Source organism: Carassius auratus, unplaced genomic scaffold (assembly GCF_003368295.1).
Source record: "Carassius auratus strain Wakin unplaced genomic scaffold, ASM336829v1 scaf_tig00011396, whole genome shotgun sequence".
Taxonomy (NCBI): Eukaryota; Metazoa; Chordata; class Actinopteri; order Cypriniformes; family Cyprinidae; genus Carassius; species Carassius auratus.
Genome location: NW_020524199.1, coordinates 58,491 through 86,298, shown reverse-complemented (window position 1 = coordinate 86,298; position 27,808 = coordinate 58,491). Strand labels below are relative to the sequence as shown.

At 35.8% G+C, this 27,808-nt stretch overlaps 1 long non-coding RNA gene across 1 annotated transcript in view; it reads right to left on the bottom strand.

The window, feature by feature from the left end:
• LOC113073144 (uncharacterized) overlaps positions 1–23,928 on the bottom strand; it is a 43,602-nt gene extending 19,674 nt beyond the window's left edge. Inside the window, exons 1-2 of the long non-coding RNA XR_003280452.1 lie at positions 23,604–23,928; positions 4,047–4,103 (exon numbers count right to left, since the gene is read on the bottom strand). This is a non-coding gene — a long non-coding RNA (uncharacterized LOC113073144). The remainder of the gene's footprint in view (positions 1–4,046; positions 4,104–23,603) is intronic.
• Between the last annotated feature and the right edge of the window lie 3,880 nt (positions 23,929–27,808).

Genomic DNA, 27,808 nt, shown 5'->3' with positions numbered 1-27,808 from the left:
ACAGAGTCTGTTTATCGCGTTAATGCAGTGATCTCGTCATTATTGCAACATGTTATCTCACAAAATGCTTTCACCACAGCTAACAGCAAACACATGAATACAGTAAGAGCTTTGTTGTGCAGCATAATAGCGTCATTCATTGTAACGGCAGTTTGGGCAAGTGTGCAGATATACTCGCGATGTGTAACAGCTCCAGAAAAAAAGTGAGCTTTCTTTGATCGCTCTCTGTAGTTAAATCACAATTTAAATAGAAGATTTGTTTCATGCTACTAAGAGAAACAACGTGAAGTTGATCGTTTAGTCAATGCTTGATTCACTGATGCATAAACAGTATTAAACGATTTAGAAAGAAAGTCTGTGTGAACTTGAATGATTAGCTACACATCAGAAATCACTGATCACAGATCAGGCATTAATGAACACTGTTACTCACTGTTTGTGCCGGTGCTGTCGAATCCATATCATAAAAGTCTGTTTGTAACGCCTGTGCTGAATTATATGTAAATATTTGGGCGGGCAAAGCAGAGAAAGGGGAGGTAACAATTCTCCTTGCAACGTCACAACGAGGAGATTCAAGATCAGCCCGTTTGAGCTTCCATTTTCTCAAAGGCAGAGAAAGATGGAAAAATCTCGATTTACACCGATTCAAATTTCTAGAAACTTGGGGACCATATACAGGCTAGGGGAACTCATATTAATCTTAAAAAACCTCAGAAGGTGAAATTTTCATATCATAGGACCTTTAAGACTGGATGTAAAATATAAAAACAGTTAAACTACATCTGAAAAATCCCTGTTCCCAGACCTAATTATACCTTAAATATCAATTAGTCAGTTAGTCAAATAGTTTTTCAGAAAATCCCGGCCCTCCATTAGTCGAGTTTGAATATAAACGTACATTTTTCTATCCCTAGAACACCCTTAGCACTTGATTGAAATTGATTTGTTGATGTTTTATTGATAAGTGCCAAACTGGATTAAGCTATAACCTTTCATCTGCATTTTAATAATGTAGGTATTTTCACATTTAATAAACATAATAAATAGTTAATGAAAGTGAGCAAGGCTGTGTTTCTATAAAAGCAGCGGGTTTTAAAGTATCACCTAGGCACCCCTTTCACGGTTAAATCTCTAAAAGATTGATCTCGTAAAAACAACCTAGACAGAGGTAAGCCTGACATTGTTTTCTAAAGCTGGTGTCGTAACCATACAAGGTAGGTTTTTTTGCCTGAAGCCAAAACATGGAAATTCAATATTTTTATACAGCTCTAGTAAAGGAATTGTGGCCACAGATTACATGATGGATTGAGGCTACACCAAAGCAAACTCCCCTGTCTCCAGTCCTGCACAGCACCTTCACAACTCGCAACAGATGTGTATCTTTTCTTTCTAAGTGCAATATATTGGCTTTTGTTACATTTCAGATATTTTCAGACAAGCTCTGGATAGCCACATGATGAACATGTCCAAAAATGGGTATGATTATACATGAAAGCCCTGAATCTCACTCACCAGCACCGCCAGACCTTAATTTGTCATTTTAGCCCATGATGTTGTAAAAGGCCTGTAACCAATACAGGAGTTAAGAGGTTTATTAGGCCTCGATTTTCTTTCAGTCTCCACCAGCTTAGAGCCAAACCAATCTCTGCCCCAATACTAGCAGCTTTATTCTCAGTGTTTCTATGGCAACACTCTCAAGAAAGTGACAAAAAGATCTGGAGTGAAAAATAGCATTTATAGTGGTTCAAAATTATATATAGAATTTAGTGATTTCAAAAGCAACCATAATAAGACCAAAAGAATAAACCATTTCACTGCCAAAATTGCTTTAGCAGAGATTGATCAAACTTGTCCATCCTGCTACAATTCAATGAAGCGCTCAAAACTCACGCACCTTGATACCTGAAACAATACACCCTGTTGGAGAGGAACTATCAAGAGAATAGTCAACAGGCAAACTGAGAGGCAATTCTTGTGAAGGGTTTAGGGGTCTCTGGGGGTTTGTGAAGTGGTTCAGATTGACAGGTTGAACTGCCACTACTCGAGTAAATTACAGGTAATTTCAGCTTCAAAAAGAGGCAGTCAAAACTGCTGTCCCTTAAATGGCAAGCACTCAAGAACTCACGTTAATTACCATTCATAATTAGTTTTCAAACTATGCATGACAAGCTCCGAACTCACTTTGTTACAGAAACACATTTCAAGTAGAACATTTCGGAAACAATATAAAGGCGAGCTTGAGTAGAGCTATTTATGTAGTGCATGATGCAAAAAGGCTATTCTCCATGTTTACAGATAATTAGCCTGTATTTGTCTTGACTGAACAAAATGAATTACTATGGAACAGGAACATGTTAATTTGACATACTTTTGGTTACGCACCTAGGGAGTTAGTTTAACGAGGGATGCTAAATGTAGAACTAAAGAGCTAAATGTACAGTACTAAAGTACTGGAACGATTTTGCGCCAACTTGAAGGGTTGCATTGGCACCTGACAGTGTGTACTAGGATGTGACGTAAGCCGGTGACAGCAACAACGTAAACAAAGAAAAACAATATTAACAACAGGAGGATGTTGTGTCTCGCGGGTTTCACAATAATGGACATGGAATGTCGAAGTATACATAAAGCCACTGAATGAATGGAAAGGAGGTCTAAGAATCTCCAACAACAACTGGCAGTACACTTCAGCATCCGTACATTTATTGCTGATCACCATACTTGCAAAATAAGTTGACACAATGTTTACAGTATGTTACACAGCTTTTTAAATCATGGCGGGTGAGGGCATTTTTGAATGCATCTGGCCAATCAATGTCTACTTACGTCACAGGTAGTACCAGTTGTGCAGGTCAGACCCTGCTCTGGAGTAGGAGCTAATTTGGTTCCCGAAAAAGGCAGTCCAGTACTAAAATCACACCTAGTTCCGGCGGTACTATTCCACAATTGTTCCACGATTAGTGCTGGTACTATAAAAAGGTTCCGGCGGTACAAAAGGCCCTTATATTACAACTGTGTTGCACAGAGAAGACACAAAGAGATTTTTTTTTCACGATTTTATAGTATTTTGTTGAAATTAAAAATAAAAATGGAAGTTAATCATTTATAAATGCTACTAAAATCTCAATCATCTTAATATTACCGTTAGGGTAAAAATAAATTATAAAATTGTACTTTAAAAAAGCTGCCTGCGCCGACATATAGTGCAACTGCGCTCAGAGCACCAGAGTTCGATTCCCACCTCAAGGTCCTTGGACTTTCCAGTCATCTCTCCACTCTCCTCTCAAAATAAAAGGCCCATATATATATCAAAAAAAGCTAGCTAAATTATCAATTTTAAAATAAAATAAACTTGAAGTCAAACATTTTAAATACTATTTTTAATTTAAAATAAAAACTAAAGTCAACCATTTAAAATATTATGCAAATATGCAAAACTGAAATAAAGCATTTTAAATGCTACTTAAAAAATAAAAAATACAACAAATTAATTTTAAATGCTACTTCAAATTAAAAAATAAATATTTTAATATTTAAAAAAATATTTTAATTCCTATTTGTAAAAAAAAATACATGCATAAATACATAAATGCTACTTGAAAAAAAGAAAACTAAAGTAAATAATTTTAAATGCAACAAGTGAATTTAGATTTGACAACATGACAAAATAGATAACTACTCATTTGCTAATGATTATATTTAATAGTATTAAACTAAGTGTTTTGAGCGATGGAAAATAGAATCTAATTGGACATGGGAATAATGTGCATGGGGCCATATATATTGTGCAACTGCTTTTTGAAGCTGCTGTACAGTATTTGGTACAACATCACTGTGCTCAACCTAAATTTCTGCACAGTCTGTTACTTCTAAAATAAAATAAAAAGATGAATGACTATCAAATTCAACACTCAGGCATTCCATAATTCAGTCACAGCCGTCCATGGGTCACGAGACTACATGTGTATGGGTTCAAGGTGCCTTGAAGTTGACCAAAACAAATAGCTGCAGTCTAGAAAAGAACAAGAGATCTTTTCTTGGCTTACCATGTGATCAGGTCTTGCTCCAATGTGAACCCTTAGCAGTGGAGGAGTCTCTACAGTCTGGACATAAAGAGGAAAAAAAACTGTTACTTGGTGCCATGTAGCAATGAAGGGTCAATAAATAAATCATGTTTGGATTGTAAACATGTGAGTAACTTTCCATTTCTCCTGAAAAAATAAGCAACTGTTTGTCCAAATGCATAACATGAGACACTGGTTTCAATTCATCATGAGATCATCATCCTGTTGAGTTAAGGTGACATTTAGGTTTATTAAAATAAAAATGGAAAGAGTTCAGATATCAGAGTACATGAACTAATCATTTTTTTTTAAATGTCATTTTTCGCTAATTTCCATGATCGATCGTCATTTAAATTAACGATCAATTAATCGATTAATCGTTAACCTTAATGCTGCTAAATAAGTTTATTTCAGCGGCATGCATTCACCGGCATGAGAGGATGTGCAAAAGCTACTCTCAAACACTCTCACATGAAATAAAGGGGTTTTAGTATGAATAAAATGTTAGTAGCAGGATTATAAAATTAATAGATGTTATTATTATGATCATTTGATAAAATGATACTATGCTGACACTTTCCAATCCCGTCATGGATACTGCTAAACATGCCTCTTAAATGGCTTTGTGGTGCTCGTCGTAGTATTTTAAAACACAATTGCAGTGTTTTTAATTGACATTATGGCTTCCATCAGCACTGCTGCAAAACAAACTGTTGCTCACATGAAAAATATTTATGTGAGTATTATGACCCGTGTACATTTTTGCGTTCTGGTAGGCCTATTTGATAAAAAAAAAAAATTGGCATTAGATCGTGACGTGCGTGCGAGACGGAACAGGCGCGGGTTTGGATAGAAGTTAGAGGTTATTGCTCACGTCTTATTCGGCACAAATCCAAATGTTTCCATATTTCCAATGTATTTGCATCTTAAACTACTATTTATAATGTAAACTAGGCTTGTACATCATAAGCATTTTCATATAGACGGTAAAGATCATCACAGCAGAGTGGACCGTTATACTACAGCCTAATTAAACTGACCAGTGTAACCTTTTATATGTTTGGTTGACTGTATTTTATTTTGATTATGAACAGACTGCAATGAAAGTTTGAATTACTAGAATATGTGGGGGGCGGGGGCAGTGTGCGCAAGGTGCTAGTGCGATCGAACAGCTGAATCATTTTATTTATTTTCATTTTATTTTTTTGGAGTAGATATAATCCGCAAAAAAAATCACTTCTATTTTTGCACACTCACAATAAAAAAAAGAAGATGTGTGATTTTGTAAAAATAAAGCAAACATACAAAATCTGTTTTGTCATCCTTTCCGATCAAATCACTGAAAGCATATGAAGGTAGTCAAAAATGCAAGTGACTAAATAACAGATGTGAAAACACTATCAATCCCAAATGAGTCCAGAAACACAGCACAGCTCTGCCTATTCTCGCCCCTGACCTAATCACAAAAAAAAATACATCTACAAAGAGGTGGAAACAGGACCTATCAGTAAACAAGCTCAGGGGCGATCAGTTTCACTGTTGAAGTACAGCATCAGACTTAACCACTCGTGGATCTCTTACAGAATGTTTGTCCAAGTCTCATTGATTCCAATTTGACTGGTCAGCCATCCGGAAGTCAGTGTGAACCAGTTTCCATCAGCTTGCCAGTTTTATTTATCAAGGTAAAAGAATACCAAAGCAATAGCTAAAGGTGATCTGCACTGTAAAATTATCATCAAGGCAAATTTAAATCCATCTTTTAAGCTAATTTTACTCTGGTGCACCTAAAGATTTGCTGCTGCTTGAATGAAAAATGAAGTGCTGACTTGGAAGTCCAAAACCAAAAAGTATTTTTGCAGAGTATGACATGAAAATATAACCTTGTGATTCTCTAACAACTTACTGGCTTCACAGGAATGACACAAGCAATTACTTTTGATTGATAATGTTTTTTTATAACTGTCAAAAACATACATTTACAATCCACTGCTCCTGTATTTGTGAATTGACAGGTCTGTAGCCCAAATGTATTTCTTTCTTTGTACACTTCTTGTCAATTCTGCTGTCAAAATGTACTGCCTGCATTCTGATTCAGTCTCAGCAGTGAATTGAAAACAGAAAAACACCTCTGGAAAAACGTAATCATTTGAATCCATTGCAAAAAGCAGTAATGATACTATTAAGCATATACAGAGCTCCAAAAGGAATATAAAACTCTCTTATATTCTTATCAAATTAAACATTTCAAAACTTTAATTTTAAACATTTTCTCTAAGAGGAGCACAAGTGTCTTATTAATATTAGACAAAGGGATCTCTTTCAGCCTCATCCTGGGGGATCTGGATTGAGGAGAAACGCATTTAAAAGGAATCCTCTATCAAATTCTCTTCCTGCTGCCCATTTACAACGGTATGACTGATTCATAAGGCAGTGTCTCCGCTTACTTTCTGGCTAGACTATCATTACAGCATATTTTTCTCACACATCAGTGTTTCACCATGGAGATGCCCTTTCCTGAACCTTGACTCTCACCCTTTTAGCGGTCCAGAGTGAATCCGGTGAGAACGACGGTGCAGAATTAGAGAAAGAGTTTAATTGGGTCATCTGAGACCGGCAGAAAAGACGTGTGGGACTGATGAAGGTCAACGGAGGCAAAACTCGATAAGGTTGCACACGCTAAAAACTGCTTATCAGAAGGAAAAAGAGTAGAGAAGGCACAATGGTCGAAAGGTTGGACAGGAGCGAACAAAAGGCCTGAAAAGAGAGCTGAGGACATAATTATTGCAACTAATTGGATTCAACGTGTGAAATTATATATCAGAGCGTGAGGGCTGCAATGCAAAACTGCATGACACCTCTTGGGTTTGGCTCATTTTTATGTGTGAAAATAAGGATTCCCAAAGGTTTTATATATTAAACATTTTAAGCTGCACATGTGTAAGTAAAGTGTGATACCAATCAAACAAATGAAGCTATACTGTTGGTATGTATTGGAAAAATCTCTTATACTCTTATACCCTGGCTGCATTTATTTGATTACACATCTTCAGTGTCACATGATCCTTCAGAAATCATTCTAATTTGCTGTTTTGGTGCTTAAGAAGCATTTATTTTTGTTATAAATATTGAAAACTGTTTTTTTTTCTGTTTAATATTCTTTTGTAGAAGCCATGATACACTATTTGGAGCAAGATTTGTTTTAAACAAAACTTTATTCAGAAAGGACACATTAAATTTATCAAAAGTGTCTGTAAAGACATTTATAAATGTTACAAACTATGACAAATTTAAATAAATGCTATTAATTAAACTTTCTATTTAACAAAGAATGTTGAAAACAAAATTGTGACAGGTTTCCCCAAAAATAAGCACCACAAGTATTTTTAACATTTTTAAATGTTTCCTGAGAGGCAAAACAGGGAATGTCTAACATCATCAGAATAAACCTGCAAAATTAAAATTGTCAGCATGAAGCCAAAAGACTTTATGAATTTACAACTAATGGCAGTCTTTCATTTTACTGATTAAAGATTATTGATTTCCCATGTTATACCAACACACAAACACTTGATTGAAAACATGCAGCCTGTACTGACACCCTGTCTCCAATGTGTGCTTGCAACTATTATGCAGTGGAGAAATACCAAGCTATGGTTGATCTCAATCAGATACCTTGTTTACTAGGGAACTGAGCCATTTGGATTAGCCTAAGGAAGCTGCTGAATCTTGGAGAGAGATAAGTTACGTTTAAGGAAGCCATTCAGAGAATATATGGTTTTAGCTCCAAACCACGTGTTGGTATTTATCAAGTGCAGGGAGGCAGAAGTATAGCTGCCCTACATAAAGCTAGTTTCGAGATGAAGAGACGTGTTAGTCCACCTACACATTTAACAAAAGACCATGATCAGAATAATGGCTGTTAGTCTGTGAATGAGCCGTACGTTTGCACTGAAACTAAAGAGGTTGTTTTTTTTTTCATAAATTCAAATGATGTCCATGAAATTTTTTTGGAGAAGTACAAACAAGCTCTTCCAGCTATAAGTTGTTATTAAAAAAAATATATAATAATAATAAAAAGTTAAGGCCCTGTCCAAAAGGAGACACGTTTATAATTGTATCATATTGGCATTTCATCCAGAAATGCCAATATGCATTTTGGAAGCATTTTGTGAAATGATGTCATCAACCCACTTCTCAAACCTAGTCAGACACCGCTATATCACGTAACGGCAAAAAACATGAACACTGAGTGAAAGCTCTGGCTTCATGTGGATGTGGACTTCTTCTTTCTTACTGATACAGGCTGTACTCCAAATACTCTTTTTTTTTTTTTTTTTTTTTTTTAATCAAAAGTTTCTCTTTTTAATCCATTTTTATCTATAATAATGTATCATAAAAAAACTTCAAAATGCAAGTCATAATTATGAAAACAAGTCAAAAATGAAATAATTAATTCTAGAATAATTGAGGATTTTGTAGGCATTGTCACAGAAAGTAAATCAAACAAAAACAAATAACTAGTGTTGGGCGATATGGTCATTTTTCAAATCGTCATATCGTCAGCCCATGAGATCGACAATACACTATCTTATCGTACATGGGTGGAGCAAGAGAGAGACTCTTTGTTCTGGTGTTTTAAACTGTGCAGGTGCGCGATAGAGCCTATGGAATCACCAATAATCAAAAAAATATACTTTAAAACATACTGATAAACTAACGTTAAATATAAAAATACTGTATTTAAAACAGCTAGTTCATATATAGTCGGATGCAACTGTCATAGTGCGTGTCCTGTGACAAATTTGCCGCATCTGCGCACGGAAGTTATTAGTCTAAATGTTCTGCATAATCAGTCAACCGTGAAATCAATAGTAATTTCATTTAAAGTCCAACAGTTTAACACTAATATTGGGCATAAACGAACATGTTAAACAGGAGTGCAACATTCTTGATAAACAATAAGCAAAGTGGACAGCCATAATGCAAAACATTTAGTGCAGGCTTCAATATGGTTGTGTTTATGATTCAAAATTTCAACAACAACAAAAAATCGCATTGGCGATTCTAGCCCGAATCTGTTTCTGTATGCATGAGACTGTCTGAATACCAGCAGAATTCACATTTCTGTTGTAAAAAGAGAAACATTGTGCAGAAGTATTATTTGCTGTTGTGCGTGTGTCCGAAGCTGCAGTTGCTGTGTGACGCGTGTTCCAAAAAAAAAAAAAAAACTGGACACGCTAAAAACAAAAACAAAAAAACAAACAAACCTGGACATGCTCTGAGAGAAGGTTGTTAAAATCTATTTCCTATTTTCGTTTCGAAACTTGTGTTGGTTGGTTCAATCGATTCGTGCAATAGATTTTCGAACATTAAGTGACAGTCGACACGGTCATGGTTTTAGACTAGACGGGAGAAGGGATGTGCAAAGATCTGGACACAGTTTTTCAGTTAAAGCAGTGTCGAGCTGTTTGAAATAATTTTTTAGATGTATTATGGTGCCCAAAACCGTATGACTTTGAACAGTGACCGCAAACATTTTGTTTACTGCAGCCGCAGCAATCATTACCAAGCATAAACCATTGACTCTGACAATAAATGAGAGTATGAGACGAAGCGAACGCACAGGCCATAGTGTGACATCCGTGTAAACATAGATGACGTCACAGGTTTTTTTAAGAAAGAACGTAGCCTTTGTTTGTATGTAGGCCTAGCCAGTTTATATATTTACAGTACTTACTAAAATATAATTATTGTATTGCTTTTGTATTAGTTGTTTGAAGAGTAAAAAAAAACTTGGGCTGTCTAAACCCAAATTTACAACCGGCAAGTCGGTCGGACTTAAAGCAAAAAATATTTTAAAAAATTGAGTCTGTCCTTAATTGACAGGGTCGGTCAGGTTACGGCAAACAAGAATATTTTTAAGGGTAGCCTAATCCTAAAGACCTCAATTTGCTGTTTCAAGTGTATTAAATTGAATTTATTGGATGGTGTCCTACCAAGAGCAGAATTGGACACCCCTGTTAGTTAATCTAACTTTTGTAGAATATTTTTTTGTGGTTGAAGCTTTCAAGATGATCAGTTAAAAGATTTCAACAACTTTTCTCATCACTAAAGCACCACTTCTGAAAAACCATTCACCAACCTTTGACAATAATTTACAAAAACTGTTAGGCTGTCGGTAAATTGACATCAAAGTGCTCTTTCTTGAAGTGGCCACACTTACTGTTGTTAGGTGAATTGTGACTGAAAATTTGTGTGGGCAAAAGTGTTACTAGGGCTGGGCAAAAATATCTAAATTGTTGTTGTTGTTTTTTAAATGAGGCCGATTTGATTCTCAAAGATTCAAAAGCCGCAAATTGACCTTTTCCATGAATTTTTTCAGCAAAAATTTAAAACAAGATTTGATTAATATGAATCTTTTTATTAGTCTTTTTATTAGTGTTTATACCACGGTAATCTCGTCAGTCATTCAGTGCTTTTTTGTGCTGCTGTGGTACACCATGTATGTTTTTGCAAAGGGAACAAAGGACCATTTTATTTGGCCTCTGTTTAAAGAATTTCCATACTTTGGATAACCATGGTCTCTGTTTTTGTGATAGAATGCAACTTTCTCCATTCCCAGGAGCAGAAGCCGCCTTTACGCGAGATGTAAACAGTGTGACGCGTCGACGCATTTCATGCACGTCGATGTATTTTTGTAGTCAATGTAATTGATGACGTTGACACGTCGTTGCAGCACTACTTGTCAGTAAAGCCAGTTCTATAATCAACAGTAAATCTCCATCATGTGGGTGCTTTCACATGGAGCAGCATTTACTACACAGAGCCATTGCTCACTGAAAAGCTGCGCAAAATATTATTGTTTTGCGCATGTGATTTATCGTGCAGCACTATTGCTTATTTATTTTAATGAACCTGTTGTGCAGCACTTAGTTTGCCAAAAAAATAAAAGGGTTTATCATTTGTTTGGGATGTTTACTGTTCATTTTATCAAATATCAATAGCATTTGTATTAAAACTATATTCACTGATCGTAATCAAAAATACATAAATAAAACCTAGAATCGAACCTAGAATCTTATCGAATCGAGAGCTTTCAAATCAAAAAAGAATTGATTCGCGACATGTGAATTGATACCCAGCCCATGCAGATTTAGGAATTGGTCATGCGGATTTGACTTCTGTTATGAGCTGTGCTTCCAACATAAAACAATTTTCAATCAGAAAATTGCAAGTAAATTTCATACACAATTACACTGAAACAGCAAGTAACGCACTGAATTAAACAAACAAAAAAAGTAGGAAATGGAAATAGTATTTTCTTGTGAAACTCCAATAACCTGTTTTATTTATGACTTCTCAAAAATAAATTTTACAGTGTACATCACTACAGTATTGACTTTCTGCATATAAAACTTAGTCAAAATTTCTCTAATGTGACCACACCTTCACTATGTAGGCCTAACCACCAGTGATGCGCGGGTTGATCAAAAATGAGCGGGTGCCTGCGGTCACCCGCAGTTGCCTGCGGTTACGAGTCATCCAAAAACATTTTTAATTATATTCGGGTCGCGGACGGTCGGGTCGTTTGAAATGAAGATGCCAATCAAACCTTTGTAATTAATGTAGTACTAGACACAATTTTGAAATACATAGGCCTACACTTTATTGGCTGAATAACTGGTGCAAAGATTATGCACGAGCTCAGTCTGCAGGAAGAGATGGAGGCGGCAAGAAAAAAGGTGAAGACCTTTGTTTTAGGTAAAACATGATTTTGACGACTTCATTAAGTTTTGTTTTATAGAAAACAATCGTTTTGTATAAATTGTATCTTAATTTTGATCAATGTTTTATCAATCAATTGACCAAATTTTATCAATAAGAAGCAAATATATAGCAGACAATGTAATGAGGTGCCGGCAGGATCACTTGCATTGCATGTAAACTGCAGGGCGCCGAAACTCAGCTTGTGCCTCACAGATTTGAGAAATATAGGCTATATATTACATAAAGCTTGAAATGTCTACTTTTAAATGAAAATAATAAAACCAAAATAACTCTCTAATTATGTAATCCATATGAAATGTGCATTTCTCTCTGGCGACACAGAAAACACCAATTTATTACTAAACAATTAAATGTCTCTTTGCATATTTTCGAACCAGCAGACCATTCTGGGTTGAGTGAGACCCCACGGAATGAGTGAGCGGAGCGCATAATATATGGAGAAATGCACTCTCTGCTCACGAGCTCTGATCGGAACAAACCCAAACCTCACTGTCTGCTAAACAGAGACATCAAAATAGACATAGCCAGACTAGACTATTTTAGAAAAAAAATTATGAGCTTATTGACAAAATTAGAATATAAGGATTTTTTTTTTCCTAGTTCCTACGTCTATGGCCAAATGCTATGATGAGCATTTACTAGAAAATGCTGGTCAGGAAGCGAGTAGGGTATAATATTTTCTTTTCCTTTTTTTATCGGTTCGAGTTGCGGGCGGGTTAGTTGAAAATGTCGGTCGGGTGCAGGTTATTAATACATTGACCCGCGCATCACTGCTAACCACAGATACAATTTCACAATTAAAAAAATGAAGAACCTTGAAAAACCTGACACCATGCTCTCTAACCTTCAGCAGCAAAAATATAATTCCTCCATTCAAATGCCAAGTGACTGATGCACTAGGCCCTTTTACACTCAGCCAACAGATACCATGATCTCAGCTTAGTAAGGCTAGGTTTCCCATTCCCTACACCGATCACAAACACCCTATTATACAGCCTGGCCTTCTTTGTCCAAGCATTGTAATGGCCAAATGTAATTAGGCTAAGTGACAGGGGTCTTTCTTCACAACTGTTAAATGCATATTATCTGCAAGTCCAAAAGACAGTGGTCTAGACCACATGGCTTTCCGACAGATAATGGGCTAGCCAACATGAGTGATCTACTGGAAGGAATATCTTGACAGTGGAAAAAGCAAATAAAAAAATGTTTACTTGAAACATGAAGCAGACGTACAACACAGCATTTTTGTCAGTCTGTCTGTCTGTGTGTGTGTGCCAGAAAATAATCTCCTTTCATAATGTTTACTGATAAAAACCTAACATGATAAAAACACATGCAAGTACCGCCTTACTGAGGTTGTATCAGATGAAATCTTTGAGGAAAATGCTGGATTGCACATACCACATATTTCATATTTCAATAAATTACAGAACCATTTAAGGGATGTCTGAGCTTATTGGACTGAACTGCTGGTTTTTAAAGATTTTTCTGGTTATCAAACGAAGGCATAAAACATTCATTTAATTTATCTCTTTATCATTTAAAATTAAACAAACTTATTTTTTGGTAAACAAAAGGAGATTTACTATTTAAAATTAAACATGGAAAAAATGTTGTGTGATTATTCCTTAAAATTATGTTCGTTTCATTTTAATTGTAGTAGTAGTGGGCTATGTACATTCTGCTGAACAATAGTAATAGATTTTTGGCAAATACTCTTATTTTGACGGGTTTACCGTTACAGTTCTGTGTATGTGATACTACAGTCTATGATGTGATTTCCGCGATGCAGAAAACGCGGAGGGAATCGCGGAATCCAGTCATAAAAACGTAATTTACAGTTTAACGTGATATGGCACGGAATTTGCCAAATTTTGAATGAATTAATCCAAAATAGGTCATTGCACTTACATCAAATCACTTACATCTAATATCTGTAAATATTAAGCCGGAACAGTCTATTTAAATATGAATCCTGAATGTTCTGCGTGTCTGTGTTAATGAATGGAGCAGAAGCGCGACTTCCTTAATTAACACACTGAAGCACTAAATAAGGACGTGAGCACATGAACAACATCTCCAGAACTGCTCTCACAGTCACTTCATGAGCATTTGACCGTTTGATTTGAGTAAAACTAGCGTCACTCACATCACATACACAGAACTGTAAAGGTACGTCAACCCGTCAAAATAAACGTCCGGTAAGACAAGTATTTGCCAGATATACTATTGTTCAGCAGAATGTACATAGCCTACTACAGAAAAAAAGAAAAAAAAAAAATCTTATTTTTTAAGGTTTATTCACACAACATTTCTTCCATGTTTTATTTTTAAAAGTAAATCCCCTTTGTTTACCAAAAAGTAAAGTTTGTTTAATTTTCAATAATTAAAAGATAAACTAAATTAATGTTTTATGTGTTTAATGTTTAATGTGCATCTCAGAAAATGCTTTATTTAAAACCCCAACAGAAGGGCACTTAATTCATCTGTCAACTTTATTGTCATTGTTCACAGTACAAGTACAGACAGAGAAACAATGGGTAATAATTACATGTTTATTTTTGATGTATGCATTGCATTCTATGCATTTAAAAAAAAAAAAAAAGAAAGAAAAAAAACCATAGTTGTTTATTTTAAGAGACCCAGAAGTCTTATTTTCCCTTGCATAATTAATATTGCACTTTAAGCAAAAACACATTTTATCCAATTACTCGATTAATCATTGTAATTTTTGGTAGAAAACTCGATTACTCGAAATCAGTGTTCTAAACCAGTAGTCGTCAATCAAGTTCCTCGTGTCTCTATTCTGCACATATGCATCTCTCTCTCATTCAGATCATCAGCTCATCTCCAACAATGAATTGTTCCATTTATATGCTTATTTTCACATAGCTATGAGAAGCGTAATACATGGACCTGCACCAGGCTGCCGTACTGTATTAAAGCTTTAATCGGGATAAAACCATATATTAAAAGCTAACAGAAGCAGTAGCATTTACAACATTTATAACAGCATATCTAAAAGTATGAGACAACAACAAACAAAAAAACACACCATTAAGAGCCGTGCTTGCACAGGTTCTGTGGATCCTCTTCACTAATATTCTCTAGGTCTCAATCGGGCTAAAACTGATACGCAATATTGACAAAGCCATTGTTTACAATACAACCTGAGAACATGCTGCTGAGGCGAGGGGTGGGACATTTAGACGTCCACTTGAGGCGGTTTAGCCAATCCCAACACACTGGGCTAGCTAACCAATCTGAGCCCACTGCATATTTCTGAGGGAGGGACTTCATAGAAGGGACAGAGAGGTGTGGAATAAAGATAAATTATGTGAATGAACGAATGAAGAAGCTGTAAGCTGTCAGGCCATCAGTAAACTCATGTGTGTGGGTGACCATGCATAGCAGCCGTTCTTTCAGAGCTTCTTACTTTAATTTAAATCTCACACAATCACATTCAAAATATATCATCGCCGTCTTCCACATGTAGTTCTTTTGTGCTTGAAGGCATTTTTTCTTCTCTACCCTTCAAGGACCAACTGAAACACTTCCTTCCAGTCGATCAGCACTTACTCTACTGAAGAAAATCAAGTAGCGACAGGATTTTAAAATGTTTATACCAACTGGTTACCATAGTATTGGTTCTCGCGACATCTGGAACACCCCTTTTTTGGCTGTTATACAATGTATCCATAATTAACTTTTCTGCAGGTTGTAGAATGGGAAATGTATCTTTAATTGTCACAGTCGATATAAATGCACAGAGGCATTGAAAGTTCAAAATAATATTGGGAGGTGGGGGGCCTCTGTAGCACCTAGGCTGCAAAAGCATGCATAAGTTTCTCAGAGCTAATGTAAGTAGCACCTCGGACCGCAAGAGTGTTGGGCACTTCTGTATTACTTGAATACATGCATGAACACACATGTCAGACACTCTAAAAATAGAAATGTGTCAACTGCTGGACTTCTACATTTGATAAAGTCCTGTATAGAACTAAATGGGCTTGGATGAGTCTGCGATGGGCGTTGAAGAAAAGTTTTGCAGATATTTAAGAAACATGCTAAGTTACCATACATGTTTATCTGAAAAACAATGCTACAGTCCTGCAAAGCGTCTCTACACAAACTATTGCATATAGCGCACATTTATCTAGGTCTAACATTTAAACATTGTTATATGCTTGAACCGTTTCATATTTATATATTGAAATATAGATTTTATTTTAGGCAAGTTGTGATGATTTGAGAAGGCTAAATTTATCAAATATAGGTTCACTGTCTGCCGCTGGCAGCTTAGTCGTTACTTTAAGAAAAAAAACTACAACTTATATTTAACAAACAAAAAGTGCTCCAAATGTTTTTCTAAATAAACTTAAAAAAACTAAGCAAAATATGATCACTTTGCTAGTAGATGAGTTTGAAGCCCTTAAAACTCTTCATTTAGATTTTCTTTTTATTTAATTTATCTTTAGATGTTTTAAGTTTAAATTTCAGCTCAGTGAAGCACTTTTAGCACCACCACTTTTTCAGTTAAGTTACCTTACCAAGTTACCAGTGCAACATGTTAGTCTAGAGCCATGTGCACAATCATGATTTTTTTATGACCGACACCGATAACGATTTTTTTAGTGAAGTGAAAGTGACATTCAGCCAAGTATGGTGACACATACTCAGAATTCGTGCTCTGCATTTAACCCATCCAAAGTGCACACACACAGAGCAGTGAACACACACGCACACACTGTGAACACACACCCGGAGCAGTGGGCAGCCATTTATGCTGCGGCGCCAGGGGAGCAGTTTTTGGGGTTCGATACCTTGCTCAAGGGCACCTAAGTCGTGGTACTGCCAGCCCGAGATTCGAACCCACAAACTTAGGGGTTAGGAGTCAAACTGTCTAACCACTAAGCCACGACTTCCCAACCAAGCTAACTGGCTGATTCCAATACAAATATTTGATGTTTATTTGGTATTTAACAGTTTTGGCTATTGAAAACAATAACTGTAACCATCTGAAATTAACAGCAGTAACTGCGCAGTAAGTAGGCTACATCCAATACAAACATAGGTAGGCCTACTGACTAAAGCATTTAGCTTTTGTTTTTAAATTGGTTTAAAAACGTTAAATGAAAGCATTAACTGTAACCATGTAATTTTAAAGTCAACAACTGCACAGTTCCACAATCAAAACACCACAATCAAAACACATGGAACACTCCATACAAAGATTTTACTTAATCAGCATTCAACATTTGTTTTCGTTTTTAAATTTGGTGTAAAGAAAAAAGTTATTTAAGAATAAAACCACAGTAGGCTATAGAATTAAATTATTCCAAAAAATGTTTAGTGCACAGAGTAAAACAAAGATGATACAGCAGGTGCTTTTTAAATCAAATTAAGTCAATGTAATTTTAAGGTAAAATAAAAAAAATATTTATCCTGTAGCCTACAGAACTGACGTTTACTTCTGGCTTTTCAAAAGTGCATGTGAGTTCTTTACAAAAAGAAGCCTTTCAGCTTTGTCACAAGTTAGTATGTTTAGTTTCTCATCTAGTACACGCGAAGCTGAGCTGAACAAATGTTCACCGTCTACGCTTGTGCAGGGCACGGACAGGTACGCTCACGCAACTTCAGCGAGCACAGGAAAGCAGCTCTTATTTGTGCGCCAGTACACCAACGGCTGTTTGCTTTTTGGTATCTGTGCCTCAGACAGGTAGCTCTGCATTTCTAGTGCATACAGTTGCCGTATCCTTAATCACTTTAGATTTTTCTTCCAATATCTCATTGTGCATCACCAACAGTGAGCTTGCTCTGCGTGGTATTTTTTCTGCACTCTTCATTCCCATCAGCATATCTTTTCTCTTCCCTCAGTTCTCCAGTTTCTGTTTGGAACACCTTTTGAAGTATTTCTCGTACTGTGTGTTAGACTGCGTTGGAGAAATATAGATCATTGTACCTTTTTATTAAACAGACAAAAATGACAGATTGTAGCCTGTTATTATGAGCCTTATTATAATTTTTATTATATTGTTGCCATTACCTTAGATCGAGGACAATACCCAGACAGTACAAGGGCTCCATGTCAACGTCCCTGAACCTTTTCTCAATCTCTTATAAAAGAGTGGATTTGAGTTTTAACGCCATGATCCATTTCTGCGTTTTTTTAGGAGACGTTTCAGTGCAACGATTGAGTGAATGACATCTGTTGCAGTCGCAGTGGAAGAGCTGATCTCTTTTGTAAGCTCCTCAAATGGTGCAAGAAGAGTCAATATGTTCTCGATTAGACACATTTGGTACGAAGTGAGGGTTACAGGTAATTTGTAGTCTGCAGCATATGCCCCCAAAGCATGCTTCTGCTCCATAAGACTTGACAGCATACAATACGTGCTGTTCCAACGAGTTGGGACATCTTGTCGTTTCCTTTTCTTCGGCTGGCCCAGCTGTGCCTGCAAATTCTGAAGTTGGGAGTATGAGAGCAGCGAATTTTTGAAATTAGGGCTGTATTTTTCTTTTATTTTCAATATACTGGGCCATCAAACCCAGCATAGATATAAAGGGACAGCAGCCAATAAATACTGCTGTTGTCATTAATGATAATCAATCAACTAGTGTTGGGTGATATGGTAATTTTTTCAAATCGTCATATCGCCAGCCCAGGAGATCACCTATTCACAATAATATTGTGCGTGCATGCGTGGGGGGAAAGAGAGACACTCCATGTACTTTTCATACTTTACGTACTAAACATTTGACAGTCATTTCATAACTGTGTGGCGTTTTAAACCAGGGCTGTGTGGTTAATCGAAATCGAATCACAATCGCGTTGTGACATGGACGTGATATTACTCTGTTCCAGAGCATATGCATGACTGCTTTGAGTGGCTGCCTTAATAACCAATATGCTGAGCGCACCTCCACTCCATTAAATATAAAGGTATTTAAAACAGGTGTTGCTAAGTCTGCAGTTGTTTTTCATGTCTGTAGGTCGAAGCGACAATACAAATAACGTGACATTTGGCCCTAAAATGAGAATTTTACCATGGCAACCCTGCCAAAAAAAATATATTTTAACCCCGGGAAGCAATTTTTATCGGGGAAACTCCTAGAAACGTGATTGGGCTAGTTTTGACAAGCAGCTGGGGAGCATTTGAACGCACGTGCTGGAGATATACTTCTAATTCACTGATTAGATGTGCATGAAAATCGCATTCGATTTTTTGAACAGCCCTAATATTTATATATATATATATATATATATATATATATATATATATACATACATATATATATACATACATATACACACACACCAGTCTGGTGAGTAAACTAAGCCAATGGCGATTCAGTTGCCAAGGTGTCTGTAGAGGGTTGCCAATTTATATATTTTTCTTATTGCTGATTCGAAAAATGTATTACATCATGTTGCTGAAAACTGTTGAATATTCACAAAAAGCCACCAATGTCACATAAGGTGAACTGCAAGTTCCTCATAAAACTCTCTGCCTTTAAACATTTCCTTATTTCTCAAACAAAATGTGCCCTTTAGAGCACTTGGTACCGCTGTAGATTTACACGTTGAACTTGACCTTCAGGTCACAAAACAAAAGCATGCAACCGCGTGGATGGGGGGAGGGGCGTTACAGGGGTTTCATTAGTCTGTCAGAGAGCAGGAAGAGACAAACGAACAGCTAAAGCACAGGTCACAAATCTGCCCCTCCCCCAAACACCACTGCAGCGGAGCACATGAACAACCAGTCTGCAAGTTTAAACTCTCTCTCATGTATATTACCTTTAATCTGGGAATTAAAACCAACATGATGTGATATATGACTGCCCCTTGGACCTGTTTGAAGAATGATAAACACACAGTATATCACACATTCTGGTGATCATTCAAATGATCTAAAAAACAGATCTGTTATGAGAAAACCAGTAACCGGTGTTACTCATTGGCAAAGAGAAGGGGAAGTTGCTTTCTCAAGTTTTTCTTCCACTTACGGTCATATCTGTGTTTCAAAGAACCCGAGTCAACATAGACAAAAGGTAAACAGCCTGAGGTCAGACAACATAATGAGACAAGATTCGCATTCTAGTTCGGTAAAACAATGCCTTAAAGTTTGAATCTGCTTTACTGCCTTATATTTGTGCTGGTTAATAAATGAGTCATCATTTTAGAGTTCCTAAATAGTTGACTGATATTTATGATTTCTTTAAGGTAAGTTGCGCAATTTCAGTGCCACCAATTGTGTAAACACTGACTGTGTCCAAACAGGTTTCCCATACTTTAACCCTAGGATATTCCATTGGTCATACACTGATAGTCCCGCCCAAACTTTCTTTTTGTTAATTCTATCTCTTGTACAGCATCTTGAAATACCTTGAAAATCATTCTAATAATATTACTATTCGTATGCAATTTTGCCCGTAAATGATTTTCACTATATATTTAATAAACAGCCATATTTGTCATTTATTACTTTTTAGGGCTGTGAAAATAAATCAATGCATTGCGAAATGAAAAATTATTCAGCATCGATTTTGAAATTTCGCGAAAGCATTGCGAGTTGATTCGAAGCATAGTTTTGAACAGCAGAAGACGCTGCAGGCTTTAAAAACAGCCGTACTAGCCGTTTCCAAATCCTTACCCACACTGAACCTAAAATAATCATTCACAAAATTCGAAAAGGTTTAAGTGAATTACAAGGGTGTGTTTACATTACATTACAACTGGCGTCAAAATAACATTGTGAGCCAAGGTGAAATTACAGACTTCTTCATGAGCATTTCAGTATACAGATTAAAAACTAGATAAGAGCGCCATCTGCTGTTAAAATATAAACTCAGAATCGATTCCAGAGAGATAAGCGATGTATTCGGAAATCTCAGAATTGAGCCACGAATCGATTCTATATCGATTTTTTTGTTGCAGCCCCATTAAATTTATACTTCAGGTCGTATCTCTCCTCAACCTGAATTTTGTCCCCCACAGAGTGCTGTGCTATTTTTTATGCTTTCACAACACTGCAAAACTATGTATAACAGCACATCTGAACTTGCTGTAACTGATACCTAAATTTAGTCAGCTAGCAGTTTCTGGGAATCATTCACAGAGGGAAGCTGACCATGGTGAAGTCAATTACACCAGGGATCGTCCTGCTCATCTACAGCGGGATGCCTCTCCCCCCACCCCAAACACACACACACAGGTCCATAACATGAGCCACGATAACCCAGATAGACGAGGTGCTGAAAAAGGCTTCATCTGTTTAGGTGTCAAATTTCACATAAAGTAAGCCACGCTTAATTTAAAAGGTGATGCCATTTTTTGTATGCTAAAATACTTCCTTCTATACAAGCTCCATATTCTTACTGTAAATACACCACTCGATGGCTGAAGTTCTGTTTGTACAAACAGTGAAAGACGGGATAATATACAGAAACCTGTTTGAAAACAGTCATTTTTGCAATCATTTTAGACATTATTTACGTATTATATGTAGCACATCTACTACAAACAACTAGTTTTTTTATTTTTTTTTTTTATTTATACCATTTGTAACATTGTGAGACAAGATGCAAGCACTTTAAAGAAAAAAAGAAGCACTTTAAAGGGGATGAATGTTAAAACCACTGAACCATTGTGTTTTTAAAACCTATATTTAAATATATTTTCAGCAAAGTGGAAATAATTTTATAACAGACAAGTATTAGCTACCTTTTTTCTCTCGCTCTCTTGAAAATATAACGTATGACATTAAAGACGAAACGGCCTTTTATTCCTGAAACGTTTTGGTGGTTTCACAAAAATTCCCCCCACTACAAAAAAACTATCCACTACCAAAAGACAACTCCACTGTAAATAAAAGGTCAAATGTCCTGTACACATGTAATACACGTATGACCTACTAATTTGTTTACCATTACAAAAATGTTTGCATTCTACAGTATCAACCTTTAATTTTAATGTAAAAACATGCCATTTTTAAACTGAATGTGCAAGGCATCCGATATCACTCGCGTCCAGTTATTTTAAAAAGGTTTACTTTCTTTAAAAAAATTATTGCTGCTTTCCGAGGACGACTAAAAATCCACTTTACATATTACATGTGTTATACTGTATCGAATTGCACAACTAGACAAGTTACAGCAACAGTGTTCCTGAATGACCTTGCAGGAAATAACACGGGCCTTGTTCAAGAAAGCATAGACCATGGCAGGCATTTTCAAGCTCACGCCACCATCTGCCCATCTCATCTCAACCTTGAGGCTCAACAAAAACGACACCGCACCGTAACAGAGCACATACTCAAACGTCAACATGTCGACTGGCTCGCTGTGATTCTGCTCAATGAAGGAAAGGGGTGGCAGGGGGAGCAAAAAGAGGGAAAAAGCGCAATGGACGGATCTGTCTGTCCCATCCCCCACATCTCGCTTCAATCCACTCTCAGGCACTAGTTACATAACCGTGCCACTCTTCCACTTAGAGAGAGATGCAGATTTCAAACAAAGACTCGGAGACTCAAATCATCTACTCACAGAATCCAAGACAGGCTGTATTTAGAATTAAAAATGCTTTGTTTGTATTTTTAGGGTGTATTATTATAGGCCTAATTTCGGAGGGGAGTTGTGTAAAAATGAGCTAGGTTAACCTAACCCCAATAGTAAATTAATTTAAGGATTGTGAACTAAATAGGTTACATGTGAGCCATTACAATGGGAGTTTCCCAACACACATGGCCTTCAAATTACGCACACACACACACACAGTACAGAGCTCCCCACCCCCACAGTAGACTAAGCACTATAATCCAAATATCTCACACACATTCATCTTATATAGTAAATTTTACACTAATAATACAACTGTACTCTCTAAATGACTGTGAAATATAAAATAAGCCACAAGTAGCAGTAGTAGTAGTTTGTGTTAGTGTCAAATGTAATCGTATGCATTGCATGATCTGACAATAGCAGTGTATATAACTAGTGTGCATACTAAGAAATATCACTTCAGGTGTAAATAATTATAAATTCATGATCCTGTCATTCCACACACACTTGTTTGCCCAAACACTGAATGTGTGTTGAGCTCCCCTCCCCCACTCTCATAGAGTTGAGTGCATTGCCCACAACACTGTCATGTGCTCCAGCTCATCTTCATTTACAGTATGATTATAAACACTGATTATAATTCACACAATGTTCCAAAAAATATTAGATTTACTTATATAAGGAATAAATGAGTGCAACTCAAATAAACACCAGTGTTTTCAAGAGGTGTATAATTTATATAGAATAAAAGAAAAGAACAGTATTTATGTAAAAACATCAAATTGAGTAAATTTTATGATGCATATTAGAGTAAATGTTAAAATAAACTTCCTAATATTAAAATACCAATAATTAGTATACAATCAGGTGCAAGGAAGTCAATTTAATCCATAATTGACTAAAAACAGTGTCAGCATTAGATACTAATGTCTAATGAAATTATGTTTTGCACACACCTAAACTACCAAACAATCTGAAGTGGTGCTGCATTTACGCGGTCGCGCGTGCACACACACATATACACACACTCACACACACTGCTGCCCATCCCCCACCCAGCCAGATCCTCCAAAAGAAATGCCCTTGCCAAATTATACATCGCTATATATCGTAATTAAAAACACACAGAGGTACATCAAGGCACATAAGATGATATATTATCGATATAAAGAGTAAAATTAAGAAAACACTCACTTTAATACCCGGATGAGCGCGAGGGCTGCCTTTCACTGCTTGTGTGGAATTTCCTCCACCTCGATTATTTTGTCAAATAGTGCTCAAACAAAGCGTTATAAAGCCGCTTTGAGGCGGCAGATCGTCAGCTAAATTCCCAAACAAGAGTCCGGTCCCGTTCGCATCGGCGTGAAGCGGAATAAAACCGTTTAAAAATAGATTTAAGAGCGATTGAGGTACATTGTGGGGCTGTTTGCTAGTGGAGAAAGAGCCAAACGGTTCAGGAGCAGCCAACGGCTTCAGACACTCAAACACTGGAGAGGTGACCTTCCAGGCGAAAATGGGGGAGGCCTGGGCGGTTGTCTCTGCAGCTTTGTTAAAACTGAAGGAGGTATATCGCAATTACATGCCTGTTCGTTTCATCTTAATCGGCGTTTTACCATAAACTGTGGCGCAGGTGTATAATTTAAACTATGGGACTGTTTATGACACATAAATGGAGATATTTATATATTGTAAAATTACATTAAAAAGAGATTCTATCAAACATTATTGTGATAAGTTAAGATTTACCTTTTTGAATTTTTTTTATAAGGTCATAAATGTTGATAACTGTTTGCTAAAAGAAGCACAACAGTGCTAAATGTAATTGTTTATATTTAAAACTGAATACTTTGGTTTTTATTATTTGACTTAAATATTTTAACATATTATTTCACCTTAATGTACCAATTTGCTTGTCGTAATTACAATATTCTTTGTTTTCATGTATTTGTTACAATTATAGTTTGTAATAATATGTAAATGTAATATAATAATAAAATGTAAAAAAGCACAGTATGCAACAGTCGGTTACATATTTACATTGTATGAAAGTGCAAATAGCTGATGGACTATAGTCAGAGATATGGCTTTTTTATGTTTGTATATATATATATATATATATATATATATATATATATATATATATATATATATATATATATATTATTATTTTTTTTTTACAGAGTATTCTGTTGAGTTTATGAATGCAATAGCCAATCAGAGTCAGACAGATGAGTCAAAACACCAGAGTTTTGTAGTTCAGTGCGATCGCTGACTGAATAATACTCTCTCGCAAATTCTCTCATCATAAACTACATGCGATGTAAGTTTAAGAGATTCAATCATCATATAGTGTAATAAATTAATAAATTACACTACCATTCGGTTGCTTTTAGCCTTATGCTTACACTCCCTGGCAATAAAAACTAAGTATATAATTAAATAAATTAGCTTGATTATGTTGTGTATCGGTTATCTCACATGCTAACGATAAGACGATATGACTATAGAGCATATTGCCCAACAGTAGTGCAACATGTATCAAGAGAAGTATTCATTTAGAAAAAAAAAATATATACTAAAAACTATCCTCTTCTTCACTATGTAAAAAGTTTATGTGTCATCTCAACTGTGTAAGTGTGATATCAAAATTATTACGTCCTGAGGTGATGCTCATGTACAATTTCAGTAGTTAACTTGAATTTGCATTAATCTTGCAAGCATGTGAAGGCAGCATTATGGTGTGTTCACGTCATTTCACAATTACTGTATTTATATGTGAAATAAATAAATCAGTTTTCACTAAACTCATATAATTACATGGATTGTGACATCTAGTAAAATGGCGACTGTCTTAACAGTTAGGGATTGCTTGGTACCTCGACACATATTTCTGTCTGATTCTATTTTATTATAGCCTCTATTACCTCGTGTTATTTTTTTTTATTCTAAAACATGTTACACAAACATTTAGAGGTGAACAACAAATTAATGTAATGAATAAATATTTTGCTGCCATCAACAACAAAGAAGCACATGGATCCATTTTAACGTTATGACTGTTGCCATAGTAACAAATGATTTCTGAATCTGACGACATGAACAGCTCTGAGTAGAATCTCGTAATTACAGTAATTCAAGATATGAACGCAGCATTAATTCTTGGTATGGGGCGGGCGAGGGGTACTGTTGCCTCCGAAATAAATGCTAAATTTTATGATTATATAATTATTTGATTAATCATGTGAAAAATGAATTTCCCTTCATCTAGGCAGTTTTGTGATGTGTGTGTAATAAATATATATGTAAAAAGACTTTTTTTTGACATCTTAACTGTATTTGTTGGAGATTACTATATGTACTACAGAAGCGTGTCTGAACTTATACGCAAACACGCTGTCTGTTAAGTCCTTTAATAGGCAAAAATACATTTTGATACATACTTTTTCCCTGCTGACACTCGTTTCTTACTCTCCTTCACAATCGCAGTGTTCAGGGTGGAGGGTTTGTGTCTGTTTGGCTGTAATCTTATCAAACCTCGAAGTGTGTAAAAGCCTTGTACGATCTCTCCTCTTACCTGCTCTTGTCCTTTCGTCTTTTCTCCTTTCCTTCAAACATCTGTTTATTCGGTTATGCCTCACAAAATAAATAATAAATAAATCACTAGATGGGGAAATTAGGTTATTTAAATAAATTATCTACTAACAGATATTGCAATACTTTAAAACATTGATTTTCCCCCTACACCACTACTAAATACCCAGCACATTTTCATTTTAAAGGGTTGGGGGTCACTTCAACCATCCATCCATCAATGTGCACGTCAACTTGAGATATTCATTACTTTAATCCAACTTTTTTTATTAATAAACACTGATAACTCAATAAATCATATAAAAATGGACCAAAAATGGCAAAAAAAATTTAAACTAGTTGTCATTTCACAGAAACAATAATAGAAAATGAATAGCAAAATTTTACACAACATTCAAAAACATAATAATAACAATTAATAAATAATACTAAAATAAAATAATAATGGTCACAAAAATAAATTACATTTCTTGTAATTTCACAGAAAATTCAAAGAGCAACATTATAAATATTACTAAAACATAAGACAATAGTTTAGTCTTCCAGAAAAATAAATGAAATTCCTTTTAATTTCAATTTCAGTTTCAATGATACCAAAGAAAAAAAAATGACTATAAATAATACTAATTATAATACTGAAACAACAAAAACTAAATAATAATTTAGTGTAATTTCACTGTTCATTAAAACAACGGTATAAATAATACCAAAGCACCAATGCAATAATATCAAAATTTCACTGTATAAAAGATATAAATAATACTAATAATGATACTAAAACAATAAAAACAAAATCATTTAGTCTCTCAAAGAGTTAATTAAATACCTTGTAATTTCACATTACATAAAAAATTTGAATAAATAATATCAAAGCGATAATACCAAAATCTCATAGTGATTTAAAAAAACAACAGTATAAATAATACTAAAACAATGAGAACAAAATACAAGTTCCGTCTTCCAAAAGAAAGCAAGGCTTCCAATTCATAGTATAGTGGTACATTTTTCAATACAGATTTTTAAAAAAATAATAATAATTTCTAAAGAAATGCATGTATTTTCGCCATTATAAAAATTAATTAGTCAATCATGGATCCAGCTGTGGAACTGCAGACAGCAAGATGGAGACTGGGACTCTCTCCCATGGCTGAGGTTTCAGTGGCTGTGCTAACAAACAAAGCTGTATCCGAAGCCTTGAAATCAAGAGCAGGGCAGCCATCTGGTCCTCCCTCACAAGGGACACTGATAAATTTCACATGATCCAAGAAGAGAGAAAGAAAGCGCGATTGTTCGGAGCATGGCACAAAAGAAAATCCGCGGTGAGCTTTTGGAAACAAAGCAGGGAGAGGATGGGTGTCAGTGTTTAGTGTAGGGCTCTGGCTCAGGGACTGCAGGCTTCAGTGGCCATTAGTGTATACAACGTGGGAGGCAAAGGCAGGAGAGATTAGTGAATATTAAACAAATCTGTGTGTGTGGGTGTGCTGCCCAGGAGCATCTATAATTAAAATGCATGTTTGGACCAGAAAGGCTGTTTTGGTTAAAGGTGTGTGCGTGGTATGTTCTCTCCCCCGCCAACTAGTTGCTGCTCAGTGGAAATGCAATGAAAGCAATGAATGCTTGTCACACTGGAACAAAAAGGCCCCTTGCACAAGCCCGATTAGGGGTTTAGAGAAGGTGCCAAAAGTCAGAATTTGACAATTTTGTAGCCTGTCAATGTCTCAAAAGCACCCTGACGGGTTTATTGAAGGTTTCACAACAGAAATAGTACTTTATATGGCTAAAATCCACCAGATGAAACAAAAAGCAAT